General features: G+C 40.5%; 1 protein-coding gene across 7 annotated transcripts in view; it reads right to left on the bottom strand.

Moving 5' to 3' along the window:
* The window catches only part of TIAM1 (TIAM Rac1 associated GEF 1), a 193,557-nt gene that overhangs the window by 131,061 nt on the left and 43,072 nt on the right, over positions 1–19,424 (bottom strand). For 6 of the 7 annotated variants that reach the window (XM_081003520.1, XM_081003526.1, XM_081003525.1 and 3 more), the window contains one exon: positions 16,736–16,903. The gene's annotated coding sequence lies outside the window, so the exon portion shown is untranslated. Of the gene's footprint in view, positions 1–16,735; positions 16,904–17,046; positions 17,166–19,424 lie in introns of those variants that run through there. The other variant, XM_081003521.1, reaches the window with a different exon arrangement.

Here is a 19,424-nt window from a genome sequence, read left to right on the forward strand (position 1 = left end):
TCAAACATTCAAAGACAATCTTCCCTCAAGAAATAGTTTTTGCTTGGAACATGACAGGCAGAAAAGGTTTGTGGTACAGTGGTACCTTGGGTTAAGAACTTAATTCGTTCCGAAGGTCCGTTCTTAACCTGAAACTGTTCTTAACCTGAAGCACCACTTTAGCTAATGAGGCCTCCTGCTGCCGCCGTGCCGCTGAAGCACGATTTCTGTTCTCATCCTGAAGCAAAGTTCTTAACCTGAGGTACTATTTCTGGGTTAGCAGAGTCTGTAACCTGAAGCGTATGTAACCTGAAGCGTATGTAACCCAAGGTACCACTGTACTTGCTGTTGTTCTTACACAGCTGCTATTTTTCTTTCCCAAACCAAGACTGACCAAGAGGTGAGCCCACAACATATATGTGGGTTTACGAGTGATATATACCATTTGCTTTGAAGTTAATCACATCGATTTTGTATTGGCTAAATTCCTTGATATCTGCAAATGTCCATGTACTTTTAAACTCTATCCCTGTAGTAGGGAGATTAACAACTGGGCAACCAAAGTGGATTTTATTGTGGAGGCCAAGAGACTTGTGTTTCGAAGTTGGAAGGGTAAATACCCACCGTCTATATTACATGATGGTCTGAGGACCTGGCTCATTCAAACTCATTTCACATAGGTATCAATTCTGTGTGGATACCTGTTCTGACAAATGGAGGGCTTGTATTAATTTGCATGTTTCATTTAAGATCCATGTACTGTATTTGCCACTGAATTTGCAATGTGAACTGAAGGTGTTTTACTGTTATTACTATTTGTATATAATAATACTGTATATTAACTGTATATTAAATTTGTATACCACCCTTCATCCATTGATCTCAAGGTGGTTCCCAACATAAAAATACAAGATAAAAATACAAAATGCATAATAAAAACAAGAACAAAAAACCCACAAACCAACCCATAAACCAATAACCCCCTCTCCTCCCACCCACTCCATAATAACAGTTATTATTAATATTCCTTTTCTACCTTAATTATATTTCCCACACACACACCTTTCCCATGTTAAATTTGCAAATAAAAATAATTCTAAAAAATACTGGCAATGGGAGGGAGGGAGGGGTGAAGCCAGATAATCCTCCCACAGCTCAAAGCATCCTGAAGGAAATGCAAGCACTTGCTGGGAGTCAGTCTCTTCCACAATACCTGCAGTCCACTTAATGTGCATATGTTGACTGTCAAACAGCTTAACTAAATAGCCTTGGCCCTAGAAGTCCAATAACCGTTTCCAAAAATGAAAAAGGAATGCTAAGTTCTGGCAAAGAACTGGCAGGCACTTTGACCCTAAAACAGATTCATTTGGCAGTCAGCAGAGCTGATTTCTAAGGAACTAACTTCAATATGAGTGTGTTCAAGGTGATTCATTTGGCAGTCAGCAGCGCTGATTTCTAAGGAACTAACTTCAATATGAGTGTGTTCAAGGCAGAGCTGCCAGACTCAACACATGGGAAGTTATAATGATACAATTTGAGTGTGTTGTTTGAATTGTTCCAAGTACACACTTAAAATTATTTTTTAAGGCTTTTAAAATTGCATTTATACCATAATAGTTATTTTTAAGTAACATCACCATTATATTTAATAAGGGTATTATTAAATCCTGTATTTCTGAATGGGAATGTAACTTAAGACAACGGAACATTGGTTTGCTTAGTATTAAGTATTTTTGAATTTTGTTTGGGGGCATAAATATTGTTTAAAGGTAAGTCACTGAGAAAGAGCATATTCCCAGTGTTTATGTGGTGGATTTTATTTATTTATAAAACCTTGGTACAGCTCAACACAAAAAACATTCTGAGTGGTTTGCATAGAAACAGTAAAAGAACAAAAATAACATTTCCTAGAAACCAAATAGAAATGAGATAGGCACAAAGAACAACTGTATATCACAACTTAACAGTGTACAAAAAATTAAAGCTTTAGAGCCAGGGTCTAGTAAAGGTTAGGTAGATAAAAGTTTCTAAGAGACATTAAAATGTCATTACTGTCTCTGCCTTATGAGTTACCTATGAGTTACCACCCACCTTCTGAATCATTAACACCAAGAAGCGCCACTTCTGCATTGTCACACAGTGACAATCCACTGGTTGTCAGAAAACCAGCGATTTCTTCTTGGAAGATCATGAAGATTGAGTTGATCTGTACCAGAGGATACTGTCTACTAGATATCCTTGTTCCAAGTTGTTTGGTGTTTTAAGAACCTGTGACCTCAGCTCACCTTTGGTACTGAAAACAAATTCGTATGCTAAGAATGTGGTCCAGAGGGACCACTAATACATCTTTTGCAGCTGGCTCTGGTTGGTAGATCTTGCAAATGAAGTAAAGCCAAGCAGATTTGATTAGCCGAATGTCTGTCCACTCTTGTTCTCAAATAGGCTCACTTTTCTCTTTACACCACCTCTTTGCAAACTCCCCATTTCTCCATTGTACAACTGTTGACTTTGAATTACGATGGGTGTACCCCATCACAGTTGTCTTCTCCCCGCCCCCCACCAGCATGGATTTCTCTCCAGGTGGGAAACAGACCGCAAACAGCTAGTATCTGGAATTCCCAATGGGGCCACAAATTGTTAGGGAAGGGATTGCAGCCGGCCCACAATCCTTGTACAGGCCTGCTCTCTGACAATGAAAAAATAGCTAGAGTTTTAAATCAAAAGCACTACATACATTGAAAGGAAAAGAAACCCAATGCTACAAGTTTAGGTATGCAAAGAATGCTGCCCTTGGTGACCTGAACAAATTGCTTCTAGACCATGAGCCAATTCAGTCCTACCCTCCCAGCACACCAGCAGGGAAGTAATTATCATCAACTTAAGTGAGCAAGTTCTTGACTTGAGAGCATCCAATTTAATACTGAATTCAAGATGCAGGAGGGAAGCCTGACAAGAAACTGACTACCAGTGTTAACTGCATGTGCAATGGAGAACAGAGCTCAGGATGGTTCAAAAACGACACAGAGCATGATGTAATTTCCTAAAGAGCACATCTATAATTCTACACAAAAGACTGCTGTAGACCAGCTGTGTTAACACCCTCTTGTGAGGCTAGTGTTTAACAGTTGTGAGAGGAGTAATGGAAGTCTACAAGAGCCTTGCAGAGCTGTACTTTTTGGGTAGCATTTCCACTTATTAAGGCATTAATATTCATATTCACCTTAATTCCCCAAGCTTCTTCCTTCTTCTATAATGCATCAGTGGGCAAACTGTTTTTCTTCCTGTTCCTCCCCCTAGAGTTCCAAACTGGTGCCCACACTGTTAATTTCTAAGCACTAACTAAACATGTTGTCTTAGACTGAAGTCGAGCAAATCCTGACTAAATTTTATGAAGTTTAAATTTACAGGTATTTTCTTGATTTTTAAAATAGGCTTTAGAGATACAATAGTCTCATGTGTCTGAATAGCCTGGGAGATACGTGAAGAATTTGGTTTGGTAGCAGAAATCACAAAGGGGCTTCCCTAGATTTAAATTACACTTGACAGGTGAAATTCTGTGGTCACCTTAAAACCCTCCAGGGAAAGATTCCAAAACTCTCCTCAGTAGCTTTGTTTTCAACTCATCATGCTCTTAGGTCATATTTCCCAATAGCAAAATGGCTTTGCGGCAACTTGAACTCCTTCTAAATCTTCTGTCAGGGTGTTTTGTGTGTGTGTGTCTTTATTATGACACCCTTTCAGATGTTTTAAATCATCTGCCAGGACCACCATTTCATCTTTTCCCCCCTTTAACCATGAACAGCTCATTCAGAATTTCCTCTCACATATTCCAAAGCTTTGATTATCTTTGCATAATTCCTCTTCATATCCTCCAGTTTGCTGGCTGGTAAATGCCATCAAGTGGTAAAATAGAACTAGGCCCTTGGCACTCTGCCCCAACATGGACTGATTAAAGCAGCAGCACCATCTTCTTTATCGTACAGGTTTATGTCAGAAGCAGCTTTTTAAGATATGAGCTGGCTCTGGCCTTTAAGATTATTACTATTTACTATATTCTGCCCTACCTCTCAGAGAAGCCTAGGATGGCAAAACCCACAAGCAACAAAACCATCAAAATATCTAAAAGCAATTCCAACAACAGACACAGATTGCGGGAAATATCTACTTGAAAGGCTTGTTAAAAGAGTAAGGTCATTAGTAGGCAGCAAAAAGTCAACAAACATGGCATCTGTCTAATATTTAACAAGAGAAAATTTCAAAGGTAGGCTCAATTTTATACTGTGCAGAATGGACTTCCTAATATGATGGTATCTTCAGGTGGCCCTCTCCTGCATTGCTCAGTGGTTGATTGGGTGGGTAATATAAGGGATGAGACTATCTTTTAGGTATATTGGTCCCAAGCTGTATAGGTTTTGTATACTGGAACCAGCACCTCAAACCCAGTTCCAAATTGGCAGCCAGGTCAATCAGTGAAATCAGAGCTGTGATTGATGGGTGCTAGAGAGAAATGTAGTGTCATACAAGCCTCAGGGAAGACCCAAAAATAGCTTCAAAATGAGCCACAAAGTTCCTTCTTCAGGCAATGAAGGAGGATCTTCCTGGTTCGTTTTGAAGCTGCTTTTGGGCTTTCCTTGGTGCCTGTGTCACTCTAGTTTTCTCACTGTAGAGTCAGACAATGAAGAAGGACTACAGGGTTCGTTCTTAACAGACTACCTGCTTAATTATGGAGCTGGTTTTTCATCTTCCGTGGAAGAGAATTGATTGTTGCCCGGAGGAAAAGAATGGAGAAATCCAAGGTTTTAGTGTAGCTGGGACCGGGTAATAGCATGTCCACCCAAAATCAAAAGGTAGTGGCAAAGACACAAGTGCATGCTCTTTCTATCTCAGGTTCAATTTCATGTAAAAAAAAGCTGTGTTTTTAATGGGTAATTAAAAAAGAAAAACCCTCATAATGCAAATGTAAATAAAAACCCATCATTAGTATGTGCATTTTGCTGCAGGGTGGGGGAGGTTATGGTTGAGAAATTATGAACCACACGAAAAATAGCCCTTACTAATATCACTGGGGGTGAGGGCTGTGAGAGAGCAGTGTATGACAACCCTGCAGTATAGTCTAATATTGTCACTTAGTCCTTTGGTGTGTTGGGCTTTTTTTAAAAAAGGGAAATGCAATTGGGGGGCTGTTTAGTTGACTGAAGCAGCAATATGGGGGGATGGGGGAGATTATTGATTTCTTTTCCATGCACTTGGTGGGGAGTTGTAGTTCAACAACATCTGGAGGACCAAAGGTTCCCCCCACCTGAATCAGATAATACTGAGCTAGATACATCAGTTATATGTCCTGATATAAAGCAGCTTCCTATGTTAAATCATCCTGTTATGCACACATGCACCCCTCTAATATGGGAGCTTCCCATATGTGATGGGTCGGGACTGAATCATGAACGAAGTATTTTAGGAGTTCCTTTTGCTATAATGTAGCACAGCCTCTAGAACTCCCCACACTATAGTGCAATCATATGCATGATTTCTCAGAAGTATATTAGCATAGGGTCACAGCGCCTTCATCTTAAGTCTTCTTTTTCTTTACCAGCATCTTAAAATTGCTCCATAACCAGTGATGCCTAGAATCTTTAAAGTGCCTGCAAAAAATGAACTCCGTTGCTTTTCACATCTAAAACCACAAGCCAGGTGCCACCGGGGTGTGTGTGGCTTACATCACTTTGCAATGCACCTTTGATGGATGCAGAAACTTATGCCTAAAAAGGAACACCTGCGTTCTTAGCAACCAGGCAGTCTGAATCATACTGCTATATTATACATTTGTAAGTTTACATCAACATAATATTGGTGAGCAAATGTCTTCTTATGTCAAGGTCAGATTGCTAAACAAATTTTTAAAGTTGTTAACAGTACTTATTTTACCTCCAGGAAGGGGGGAAATGATTCAAAGGGAACAAACTGGGAACCAATCCTCCTGAAGAGAGACCATAGGATACATTTATATAGCCATATTTATTCCAACAGAACTGTATCAGTTTAACATACCTCTCAATCACGACACACTATATAGCCATTTAAATATATGGGTAATGCTTCCCTGCCTTCCCACAATAGCCATAATCCATCATCTTTCACTCAAGGAAACATGAAATGTTTCGAGCCCTTACACAATTCTCCACATAGTATTTTCTTCCATTTATTCAATGGCAGGGGGAAAGCAGATCTTCCATTAATAATAAGGCAAAGAAGATTTCAGAGGACTGTACAGACTGTGGTGTGCATGCTGATTTGCAGGATTCAGGGCATTGCAATGCAGAAGGCAGAAGGCAAGGTTCTCAACTGCTGTGGCTGCCAAGAGCACAGCTCAAGTTCAGCTGTGACCTTAAAGAGTGTCCACCAATCTTTACATGATAGAAAGTAAAACTCCTTTAGCACAGATTCACAATAGGAGGAAAAGTCAGTCCATTTTAACATTGGGTGGCCAACCCAGAACTGTCATTCTGCAGAGCAATGCCAACAACACACTGCACCCATCTGAGGGAGCTTTGAATAGAACAATCCTTCCTTGTGCCAGAACTGCTGTGACGATAGGCATTTTGCCAACACTAAATAAAGGACTGATGTATCTTAGTAATCACGCTGATGGACCTTCATCAGTAATACTCAACGGTGTGCCCCTGATGGGTTACCTGTGGCCCTCCCAACTGGTTGGCCAATACTCAGGGATGAGTGGGGCTGTAATTCAGCAATGCTTGGAGAGTCACAGGTTCCCCACCCTGTTCTATGCCCAACCATCTATGGAGCAAGAGAGAACAGTGCTGGTCCCCAGGGTGTGGCCCTAGGCAGCTGCCAGTTCACTTGTCTTCCGGCATGGGTCATGAAGCGCCCTGATCTAGATTACAGAACTATCTATTCCCGCCAAACATTAGTGTTATAAAAATTCTCCATTTATTACTGACCTTTCATTCTTGCATGTATGATGCACGTTTTCTGCTTCGGTGCAACACCATCTGCTACCCCAGCAGCTGCACTTACACCCAAACTTGTGCCCAAATGTACTCTTTTCTGTTGTCCTATTTAGATCAGCATTGAAGTTCTGTGTTCCAAAAACCTCACATTTAATGAATTGTTTGGTTAGTATCCCCAATCATCTCTATACTTTTTCTTATAAAATTAACTGTTTCAGGTTTTGCCTGTCACAAACAGCCACTATTTAGTAGATTAAAAATGAATATTTGGGACAAACCCAAAACCTGGTTTGACTGGTTCACTCTATGCAGAGCCAGCAAATAGTTTATATTTGACCTTGGAAACAACTTTTTGTGCAAAATGTATCTCCTCTGAAGCAGAAAATTTAATTTTGTGAAGTATGGTACAAGAAACTACAATTATCACAGTCTTGCTTTTGTGTTTATCAACACAGACTGGCCTCTGCTTTTCCTGGACCCAAGGCCTGCTCCTGGGACAACAACTTTGCATTTTTTAAATTAAATTCTGGAATCTTTCTCCAATCACAAACTCCTTTTGAAAATAATGTGTTTTTCTTTTCTTTTCAAGAACACTGCACCTTGAAATTTGTTAAGGCCAGTGAGGATCAGTTTTTTGTGTATGAAATGGATTAAAGCCACAAACCCCTTTTGCCCCGGAATAATCAACACCAAATTTTGTTACTGGGCACAATGAATAATAAAAAATGTACAGTGTTTTTATAAAATACATTTTGCTTGATTTTTAAAAGACACAATAACAGTGTAGCCCATTGTTCAGGCTAAGCATTAAAGACAGGAAAGCATTTCCATAACAGCATTTGGAGGGGGAGAAGGAGTTGTTGCGGAATTGCTTCAGCTGATCAGTTCCAGTCCCAGCTATGTGGTCCTCACCACAGTAAACCACTTCCTCATGGACTGCCACCACACAGGAGCGTTTTTAAACAGTGCTCACTGTAATGTATTAATCCACCTTGAGTCAAAGTTCCTGCACTTGCTTTCTCAAATTGCAGCAAAATCACACAATGCATACAACTCCCTTTTAGGATGTTCTCCTTGGACAGTTGCCAGCCATGCCCAACACTCTGGCAGGGCCCACTGCTGATGCCTCCCCTTGTCTCACCTTAGAAAACTTCTGACCTAGCATTTCAAACAGTACCCTTTGAATTTCCCACAATGGCCCTGGTTTAGCATCACCCTGTGACAGGATGAGTGTTGGTTGGAGTACTGCCAACACAGCCAGATAAGCCTGCCAGGGCCCACTGGAAGAGGAAGGGCCCACCAGAAGACACTTTGTACAGGCCCCCTTCAAACCTGGACACAGCCCTGCCGCCTGGGTTTCTATTATTATTATTATTATTATTATACCACCCTTCATCTTACAGGGCAATTTACAATATACAAACACAAAAATCCGCACCATAATAACGAACAAAACAATAACCCAACACAAACAGTTTAAAAGGCCAAATACTGTTTATTAGCCAAAGGCTTAGCAAATAATGGGGGTGGGGGGACCCTGCACATAATGCTATTTTATGTTATCAATCAGCAGCAGTGCTTCGGAGAGCCTTACTTAAACCTTACTTTCTGAATTTCACTATTCAGTCAATAGCTTTCATTAGTGACTCCATGTTTACACTATAACCCTTCAAAAAGTTAAGCAGCAAAATGGAAACCCATGCTGTATACTAAATGGCTGTTATGTTCTGGAACATCCTTACACTTCCTGTAACCTGTTCCTGCTGGCAACTAGGAATGCATGCTTGGGGTGCTAATTTTCTAAAGAAATGACCTGCATATGTCTTTAAGAGCACAAACAACTCCCCATTAACACTATTGTTTACGCAAATTGACTACCAGCTCTTCCACATTTAGATGTTCTGAATCATCCTCATTTATCTTACATAGTTAAAACTTGTTGAACACTTTTTTATCTTTCTCGTATGTGGCTGCTGCACTCGCCTGCCTCTAGTTTTACATCACCTCATTTTTTCACATGGTACTCTCAGGTTATCCTAACTAAAATGAGAGGTAAAAAATAAATAAATGTTTTAAACAGAGGCAGCTAACACGATTTGCAGAGGAGTCTGATCTGTCACCAAGGAAATTCTTCTGGTCCCCCAGGACTCTAATTTGGGCAGCATTGGGAAAAGAAAAACAAAAAAGTAGACACAGCACTGGGTTAGGTGGAGAGGTTTAACTTCTCCATCTAGATAAGCTCCCTGATGAGGATACAAATTGCCCCCTCCCTGGTCATCAGACTGATCATTACATGAGCAGCATGGGGTGATAATCGCCTGCCCCAGCTCATCTGGGTTGGCGCCAACGGTGAATGTGGTCTTCCAGACAAATATGGTTAGCTACCCCATGGTTTTATAGAAAAGTTGTCTATATAATGTCAGTGACTCCAAGAGCTGCAGTGAAGGAATAAATGCAACATTTTAAAACCAAATAATTCAAATGCAACAAAACAGAATAGAGAAAATGTGAGTATTATTAAGCATTCAATATTTACATTACCCATACTCATATTTACATATTAATTCTGCTAACATTCGTGTTTGCTAAACAAATGCTTGATATACAATAAAACACATTATCTATTCAAGAAGTAACATAAATTATTTATTCCAAATTTGATTTTAAAAATCCTTTTTATAGTTCCTTGAAAAAACATGATTTATCATTGTCAGTTTTAACTGGAATTATCTTTCTAGAGCAGCTATGCAAATTTGGTCTGAAATGACCGCTGGAACAGACCAAAAGCCTATTGCGTCCAGCATCCCATAACACAAACAAATTTGTGTTATTTGAAGGGGGGAGATGCACACGCAGAATGCATTATACACTGTTATTGCATCAAATATCCCATGGCTATCCGCTACAATCTTCAAAGATACCGGAAAAGTATATGGTTCAAACATTGTACGGCTTTTTCTATAAATTTGGCTTGCATAGTTTCATCTGTCCCGCCTTTATTTATAAAGCAGAATACTTATAGAAGGTGGTGAAACTTCCAAGTGGGGTCACTTTGCAAAAGCATACCTTCTGTGTTATGCCTTCTGGAAGACTGACTGGCAGAAAGGTTTTGATTGTATGATGGCAGCAACTTACTGTAGTACCAACAACTATATCCCTGTTTGGGTATGTTGCTTGCATATATGTTAGATGCAAGCAAGGTGAGCAGGGATGAATGCACTCAGCTGTCCCTGCCATGCACTCTCCACAAGTTGGAGGGTCAAGCCTGAAGAGGGGACCCTCTTCTACTTGAGGAGCTACCACCGAGTGACATGGAACTCTGCAAAATTGGCATTCAAATTCAGGAAGGGAGTCTTCACTAGAAGGGGGCTTTCCACTTCAGATTTCACCCTCCAACTCATGGACCTTGGGGGGGAAGGGACAACAATTTGAGGGGAGGCACTATCATGCTCATTCTCACATGCAGCCTTTGCACACGAGCAACATACCTGAATCAGTTCAACCTCAGACCTGAGTACACAAAATGCCTAGTTCTTTTATTCTCAAGGGAGGGAGAGGGAAGAGAGAGAATTTAATCTGAACCAAAAGTGTGTAGGAAGAATATTCAGCATGTAGGAGTAAGAGAATAATATTTTAGCTGGATATTGCAGCTGTCAGAGAGAATTCTGAGACTGCACTCCCACACAAAGCAGATGCATCTATTCACTTCTGATTTTAGGTGGTGTTCAAATGTTCTCCCACTTCCCAGTTACGGAAAGTGCTCAGAAAACCGTTTCCTCTACTCATGAGCATTATGCTTTCACTGCTCTTCCAGCTTCTGAAAATTAACAAAAATATAGATTAAGTTTATCTTTTAGAAGTTGGATGCTTGCATTGCAAATTTCAAGAAGCCTTTTGCCTTTAAAACAGATGGACACAACTCATTTCAGAGTTTTGTTATCCATGGCAAAATTAAAACAAATGATGATTTAATGACCACAAGTGTGTTGCTCCTGCCTTGCTCCTGACTGTGCTCACAGGAGAGAAAACAAGCCAGAATCCGGCTTGCCATGAGATGTGAACCCAGGCTCATGGCTGGTTTCTCTTCAACCCAGAAGTGGTAAGACAACAAACCTTTGTTTCTTCTTCTGGTTTGTTTAGTGTGAAACAAGCTACAAGCCATCGTCATAATTACAAGCCTTTCCCCTTGGCTTCCAGTTCTGGTCTGCCTTAATGGAGGCAGCCCCCATGACAGCAGGAGAGCGTAGGTGATGGAAAAAAGAGGATGATAGAGGGTAAATCATTCTTGCAAGTTCCCCCCAAAGATGGGCTTCACTCGCACTCTGTCTCAGTATCTGGCTCTTGCTGCAACATGGAATGCAGGAGCCAGGGAGGCACTGAGTACAAAAGCACTTCGCCTGGCAAAAATCTCTCCAATGCTGCCATTAAGCAGAGGTTCTCCTGTTAATTAGAGCTTAACTGGACTAAAGTACAGGTGTGTGCTAGAAGAGATGGGATCACAAACTGCGAACAAACCAACTGCAAGGACTTTAAGGTTTGAATTGAGATAAAATTCAATTTGCACTTCAATCGGTGCAAAAGTTGGCGGGGGGGGAGCCTATGGTTGGTTTATTTAAAGTTTTCCTCTCTACATTTATGATTTGGCAACCCTCCCCTGAATGTTAGTTCAAATGATACCTGTACAAGTGAAGATGGAAGAAATTGGATTTAAAATGTGGATTATAACATCAAACTGAACTGTGTGTGTAAAAAAGGGGGAAAGGGAGAGAAGCTCTATTTTGCAAAAGGTTTATGATGGAGACTTAGAGCTAACTCTTCCACATCCTTTATTATCTATGAAGTGAACTGAATAACACTAAGAGGACTTGGAATTTAATTTAACTGGAAGGATAATTGGTCATATATCTTTAGCTGGAAAGATGAAAGAAGTCTGTGAGCTGCCAAGGAACAGATAAGGTTTCTTACTGAGTCATCTATAGTTTGACAGACTACTCTTCTTCCCAGTGACAACAATTGGTGACAACAGTTTATTTACTGGGACAGAGCAACTTTTGCAGCTGCTGTTAAAGTTCTCGGTGCAAAACAATGAAGCATGAGATGGAGAAAGAACAATGATATAGTCCCTCGCTTGAAGTTTTATAAATTATTTAATGTGTCAACACAAATAGAATTTATTAACATTGCAGTTGTTCTATAAGGAATTATTATTATGACAGGAATGTAACTGAAACTAGTAAGATTTTGGAATGCAGAAATAAAGAAAATTAGAAAGCCATCAAATCTAGCATTTGGGGGGCCTACTTTAATTAAATTATATAATTTGGTATTTGAATGATTGGTATTAATAATTGTATTATAAATTGGCATTGCTATAATGAGGCTGTTATTGGCATGTAATTGAAAACTAATAAAAATATATATCTATGACAAGCCTTTCCTTTCCATGGAACACAGTTAAGGGCAGGAGAGGAGCAAAGCACTTTGTATGTATTCAACCATAGTTTAATTTAAACTGTGGTTTAACATTGCATAGGAAGTGGGTCAGAGGGAGGCTTGATTCACAGGGCTTCTTGGGATAGTAAATTCCAAGGTTGGAAAGGAGCACCATGGACACGGTCTTCTGCTGTCCTATATAGTATCCATGTCAAGAATAAATTACATATCTGTAGGAAGTGGGTTCATAATAAGACCAATATACTGCTCCTTCCCCACCCTCCATTTACTCACATTTACATGATAGTCAGTTTATGTATATCTGAACACAGTCATAGCTAATGCTTTAGCTATGACTCCAAGCACATATGTAAACTGCTAAACCTGTCTCCAAGGGAGGATGACATTACATCTTCTGCTGTACAAGCATCCATATTGTGGATATGGGCAAAAGAAGAATTTGAATTGGAATGCAGCTTCTGCCCTGCTCTTAGTCCTGAAGCACAAGCATCTAGTCCAGCCCCAGTGGACAGTGGGCACGATCCATCCTGTTGCACAAGGCTAAAGATGCTGCTCAAGGCTAAAGAGGAAGCCAAGGCAGCGAGCGGGATGGATCGCGCTCGCTGCCTTGTCTTCTTCTTTAGCTGCGCTGGAGAGGTTAAGCTCCTGGCTGGAGACGTTGCACGGCTATGGATCTCGCTCGCTGCCTTGGCTTCTTTGCTCTTTGGGGCTGGGGGGGGGACCAGGCTTCACCCGCAGCCCCGAGAAGCTCTGGGAGAAGCGGACAGGCTGCGTGCAGCCTGTCCCTTGCTCTTCGGGGCTGGGGGGGGGGAATAATATTTTCCCCCTTGATTTCCCCCTCTAAAAACTAGGTGCGTCCTGTGGTCCGGTGCGTCCAATAGAGTGAAAAATACAGTAATCATCATACATATGTACCCATGAAATCAATGTGGGGAAAATCGTCATAGGTTAAAGTCCTGTTGCTTTCAATGGGAACTAAGTGCAACAAAAAGGAAGAAGCATTCAGTTGTGTTTTACTCTGGATCTAACCCAGAATATTATCCTAACCTGCTTAACCTCAGCTATTAAAACCCAGCCCAACAAGGAAGTCTTGCAACGCCTCTGGAAGGGCATGCAGCTGGTTGTTAAAATTTACTGCCCCTAAGAAAAATGTGTTGTCAGTAAGCAGAGAGTTCCACAGCAAAGACCAATTAATTCCATCCACATAGATAGAAATTCACATCTGTAAGACAGCAGCTCATAAGAAAATACAGACTCCCAGACCTCTGTTAAGGAAACAAGTATGTCCAGCTCAGGAATTCTCACCTCTAATAACACTGATCTGTCCCTTAAGTTCCACTTCTTGGCCTACTAAGAATTTTTCAAAGTGATAAGTAGCCTCTTGATGAAACATCCCAGTTAAGTGTGGTTGCTCAACTGTCTGACTAGGAAGATCCTTATTCAAACCTCACTCACACACGAAGCTCAGTGGATTACATTGGAACAGTCACTAGCTATCAGCCCAATCTACACCACAGGGTTGTTGCAAGGGTGAAATTGGGAAGTGGGAAGAATGCTTGGAAGAAAGGTGGGATATTGATGTAATAAAAATGGTTGTTGCACATGTTTAATTAGAAGCAAGTGCCACACTGAAACTTATTACCAAATGTGCCTCACAGCCTAAATTCCCAAATAGGGAACGGGGCTTGAATATGCACATGCATCTCGAAAGGGCAACTACACAACACACAACACTCCTAAATCCAGGCATGATAAATGGTGTTGTGATGTTTTAAATAAACAGATCTTTGAAATGCTGATAGATGTCTCAGTCGCCACACTATTATTACCATCAAGGCAATAACACGCTTACTGAGATGCAATAAAATGGGTTGTTACATTAACAATAGCCTCCACGATAAAATAATTTGCCACCTTCTCAATTATCACAAGGAAAACATGCAAGGGAGTCCTAAGCTGCCATTTAAAATGTGGTGCATCAGCTTTGGCTCTGGATACCTGTACATGAGCGCAGAGGAAATGGATAGGAAGAAAGAACCAAAAAATATACCCCTTTATCTGGCAAAAGGGAAGCACCTGTATTTTCTCCTTGAACAGAGGATGGGTTAGATCCAAAGGGACGTTTGTATGAACTGAAGGCACTTCTGCTTGTGCAAAGGGAGTTCACAATTGTACTGAATTACACACCTTGATCCCTGTTACAACCCCCCCCATCACTTCTCATGCCATTCCAAAGGGCTTCTCAACCGCCCAGAAGCACCTTTGAGGGGGCACAGAAAGCACAAAGAGTTATAGCTAGGAAGAACTGATAGAGAACTCATCTTGTGGTTTAACAGATCAAATCTTATAAAATACAGCTTACTTTTCATTCTTAGCTTTAGTCTTAATGTAAATTATACATCTAATCCCAACTATGAATCACTATACTGATCACAGAGTCACATAACTGCAGAGCTGGAAGGGATCCAGAGGGTCATCTAGTCCAACCCCCTGTCATGCAGGAATCTCAAATAGATCATAAATGACAAATAGAGCAGCTTCTCTTGTTTTAGATACCAATATGGAGATTAACAATATCACCATGTAGTAAGCATGTCACATGTGTCTTGGAAAAGATTTCATCTGTGTTGTTGAGAAGAAAGTAGCAGAAAGCATTAAATGTTTTCTGACACGTTGGAACAGCTTGCTATAAGATCAATGATCAGAGAAAGGAAATCCCATGTTTCAGGATGCAGTCCTATCCTTGGCACATGTTAGGAAGGAAGCTCAACCACATAAAACACTGCTGCTACTCCCCTCCTTCCTCTAAATATAAAAGGAACTGGCCAGCAATGGAAGGGTGATACCAGATGTGGAAGGAAACGCTTTGATCAATAACTAGAAAAATGTGTTATAATTAAGATCTACCCCTGGAAATTAAGGCACATAGCTCCTCTTCTTTCATTTGCTTTAATCATGTCAACATGACAAAAATCTGTCATCTCCTTGCCTGGTCAATAAGGAAACAGTGGTTCAGATCCAGACAAGTTCTTCCCAATATGGTTTTGGAGAGCAGGTGGGTCACATGCAGCCGTCGACCACTCTATGCAGCCCACCAAGCCCCAGGAAGCCTGTCTGCAGTTCCCAGCTCATGAGTTATATTCAGCTCTGCAGTAGCTGAAAGATGGAAACAGGGACAACAATCTTTTCTCCACTGCCCAGATGATGGCTGCTCAGCAAGCAGCAGGGACCTTGCATGGAATGCTAAACCAAACAATGGCATAACACAAACACGTAAGCCTAAGAGTTCCAGGAGAGAATATCAAGGTCCTCCTCTGGTCCTGATCCGGAGCTGCAGTAAGGTAAGGCATGGTGTGGGCTGAGTGGGTAGTCCAAACCCAGGACTGTGGCTTATCTCGCTCCAGACAAACCACAAGGTGTAACCAAGGTTACATGCTGAGTCAAGTTCAGCAGCAGAAGGTCATAAGGAGGAGCACAGGAAGAGCAATCTGCTCTCTTGAGAACACCCAGTCTTACTAAGCCATCATTTGCCTCAGTGGGATGTGCAAACTGGCTCAGTGTGTTTATGTGCAATGTCCCCAAGTTCTAGTAAAAGGGATAAGAAGAAAGGTGAATATCTGTGCATCTCCAATTCCTCGTTCTAAGTTGTTACTAACACGTCTTTTATAAATATTTCAGCTGGCTATTTCGGAAGGGACTTTGCCCTCAGTCCTCTCAGAAGTCAGTTGGGGGGCAAATGTTCTCCTCACCAAGTGATCTATCTTTGAAGCCACCATTTTTTTTAGGTGCTTGGTTCGTATCCAGCAAATGGTAACTGCAGAGCCCAGATTATGAGAACTGAACTATGTAGTTCTACCTGATCCTCATCACATGGCTACTACAAAGTTTAATTCTTATTGGTAGTGTGCGCAGTGTGGACAATGATAGAGACTTGTAGGAGGACAGGAAGCTCCTGGGGCCAAGTCAGCCCATTGGTTGATGAAGCTACAGTGACCACCAGCAGCTCTCTAGAGTTTCAATCAGGAGACTTTCCTATTCTCGGGGATTTTGAATTCTCGGGGATTGAACCTGGGATATTTTGGCATGCAAAGCATGTACTCAACCACTGAGCTATGGTCCTTTCCCAAAATAGGTATACCATAGAGTTGTTGTGTGATTTTAAAAAGGGAAAAACGAAGTGCCTGCCTTGGAGCAGAAGACTGGACATGATAATTGAGCATCTCTTACAGCCTGAGGTCTCTCACAATGAAAAGGCAGGCTATTCATTATTGAATATTATATATAAAGCATAACAGATTGAGAAAACAGTACAATAAAATTACAGAACGTACCTCTGCTCCATGGGAAAAGCAGCTAAATGCTCTTGAAGTATTGCAACCCTAAAGCGTTGTATTCCAGGGTCCAACAGCAACAATTTATGCAGCTCACATCAAAGAACAGCGTGGCTTTTCAAGGCAATACATGTCTCTTAAGAGGATGTTCACCAAGCAGATCACAAGCTGGAAATTAAGTCAAATACATATATACAGATGAGGGATAAAAAAATACACATCGAAAAAATATATATTTTAAGTTCAATTAACATTTTATTTTAATATGGAAACAGCAAAAGGAATTTCTCTTACGGCTCAAATAACCTTACCTAATTCACAGTGCCAGTCTTACTTACGGTACAATAAGCCTCATTTGATTCAATTACTTGAAGGAGACTGAAGGCATTAAGGGAGACCATAATGCTACATCCTCACATTCAGAGATATTCTGCCACATTTAAGTATTTTTGGTGCTGGGCTTGGGGCTATTATTAGCTATATCTGGTTGCTAGGGAAGGCTTTGGTAATGACATGCACCAGCCAGAAAACAGAATCTGATTTGCAAAAGAAGTTGGGAGTGGAACAGTTTAAAATTATGGTTGAAGGGGAGAAATGTATAGGTCCAGTCATATCCTGTAATTACAAAGTGGCATATCAACAGATCTGGGAAACACCTGCGCCCTGACCTTAGAACTCATAATCTAGCAAGAAGGTGGAGGTAAGCACTGTATGTAACTGACCATCTTTTCCGGGACAAGAAAGAAGTCCTTCACCAATCGAGGACTCCTATATGCTTCATTCAGGGAAGGGACGAGCAGGTGTTGAATTTCATTTTATCTCTCACATTGTAACTCTACTTAAAAGGAATCCCCATTGCATTCAATGGGACTTGCTTTCATGTAAGTGTGCATGGGACTTATCCACACATAGGAATAAGCCCTACTGATCTCAGTAGACCTTTATTCTGAGGAAATATGCTCCACAATCCTCCTCATTCAACCATAACTCCTGTCCAGATTATTCTGGTTATAAATTTTACAGATATAGGAACAAGGCTGAGAGGCAGAATGTCCTGTTAAAAAGGTAACATATTGAATGACTTTGTCTCAGTTCCACTGAAACATTTCACATGTACAGCTAAGTAAAATTAACCAGGTACAGTCATACCTCGTGTTGCGTTCCGCTCTTGTTACAGACTTTCAGCTTACGAGCGCGGCAAATCCGGAAGTGTTTACTTCTGGGTTTGCCGCATGCGCAGAACCAATCTGCGTGCTTCTCACACGTGCAGAAGCACTTGATCGCGCTGTGCGCATGTGCAGAAGAGGCGCTCTAGTTGCGGACTTTTCGGGGCACGAATGACACTCCAAAACAGATTAAGTCTGCAACTAGAGGTACCACTATACAAAACTAACACCCCTACAACTTTTTTCAGGTCTCATAAACAAATTAGGTTACACCTTTAGAAAACAATTTTGAAGTATTTAATCCCCAAAGTGCATTTTTTGGAAGGGGAAAAGAAAGGCCAAAGTAGTTTTGACATAAAAAAGACAATGAAGATGGCAAGAATTTCTCAAAATGTTTTGAAGCATGAAGACCTGTTGAACTTCTAGCTTCTTATGAAGGTTGCGCATGGATTTAACATATTATCTCGGGCATTTAATCAGGCCACATCTGCTGAAACCTGCAAGCATTAAGCTTCTTCTCAAACCTATACTTTCTGCACTTTTTTGAAGGTAAAATGAAGAAAAGAAAAAGCAACTTGTCTAAAAGCATTCAAGACCAATGAGTGATCTACTCAGCTATTAAAAAAACTATCTAACCTTTCCTCTTAGTAGCTGGTGGATCAAGTTTGCAGGATTTTAGGAGCTTCAGAAAATGTATTGTTTTAGCCATTTTAAAATTATCATGTTACACTACATACAGATGTTATTCGTTACATGGCTGCAACAGCAGCAACTCTCCTTTGTACATTTTAATTCAAGAATTGTGTGCTATTCCTTCATTACAATTTATTCATGCAAAAAAATAAACCCAACCATTTCACATTTGTTCACAGTGAAGCCTATTGATGCTATTATAATGTGTAGTTTGGAAAAGTCACTGCCGTCTGCCAAACCAAGAGGGTAAAGTTCCAATTGCTCCTCAGAAGGCTTCCCTTTGGACAGTGCCGTATCTAAGGGAAGCGGAACACTAAGAAAGTATGCATATCAAATTTTAGAAAACTGTCAAGCGATTTTTTTCTGGGTGAATGCCTTTAATGGCCTAAGATACATGCAGTAATTAAAAGAATAGTTCCCTTATGGCCAACAATGAAGAAGATTTAATTATGCATTAAGCTATTGGGGATGAAAGAATCATATAACACTTTTGTATTTCTCCTTGGTTGCATTATATAACTGTTACCTAGTAGAATTTAACATGTTTTATGTATGTTTTGTTAGAAATTCAAACCACAGAAACACAGAAATCTCTATCGTATGAAGATTGAAGAAAGGTGTGTGGGTGTGAAGATGAAACAACTTGTAGCATTTAATACTATCTTGCCTCCAGTTGTATACTCTGACATATGCTCATATTTGGAGCTTTGGTATGACTCAACGTGGCAATTTTTATTAAGTTCATAAGCTCTCTTGGTTTTAAAGAGGGAAAATCAGACCATAATAAGTATCCAAAGATATTGATTAGACAGACACAAATAACAAGCACA

This window comes from Podarcis pityusensis, assembly GCF_964106645.2.
Source record: "Podarcis pityusensis genome assembly, chromosome: 4".
Classification (NCBI taxonomy): Eukaryota; Metazoa; Chordata; class Lepidosauria; order Squamata; family Lacertidae; genus Podarcis; species Podarcis pityusensis.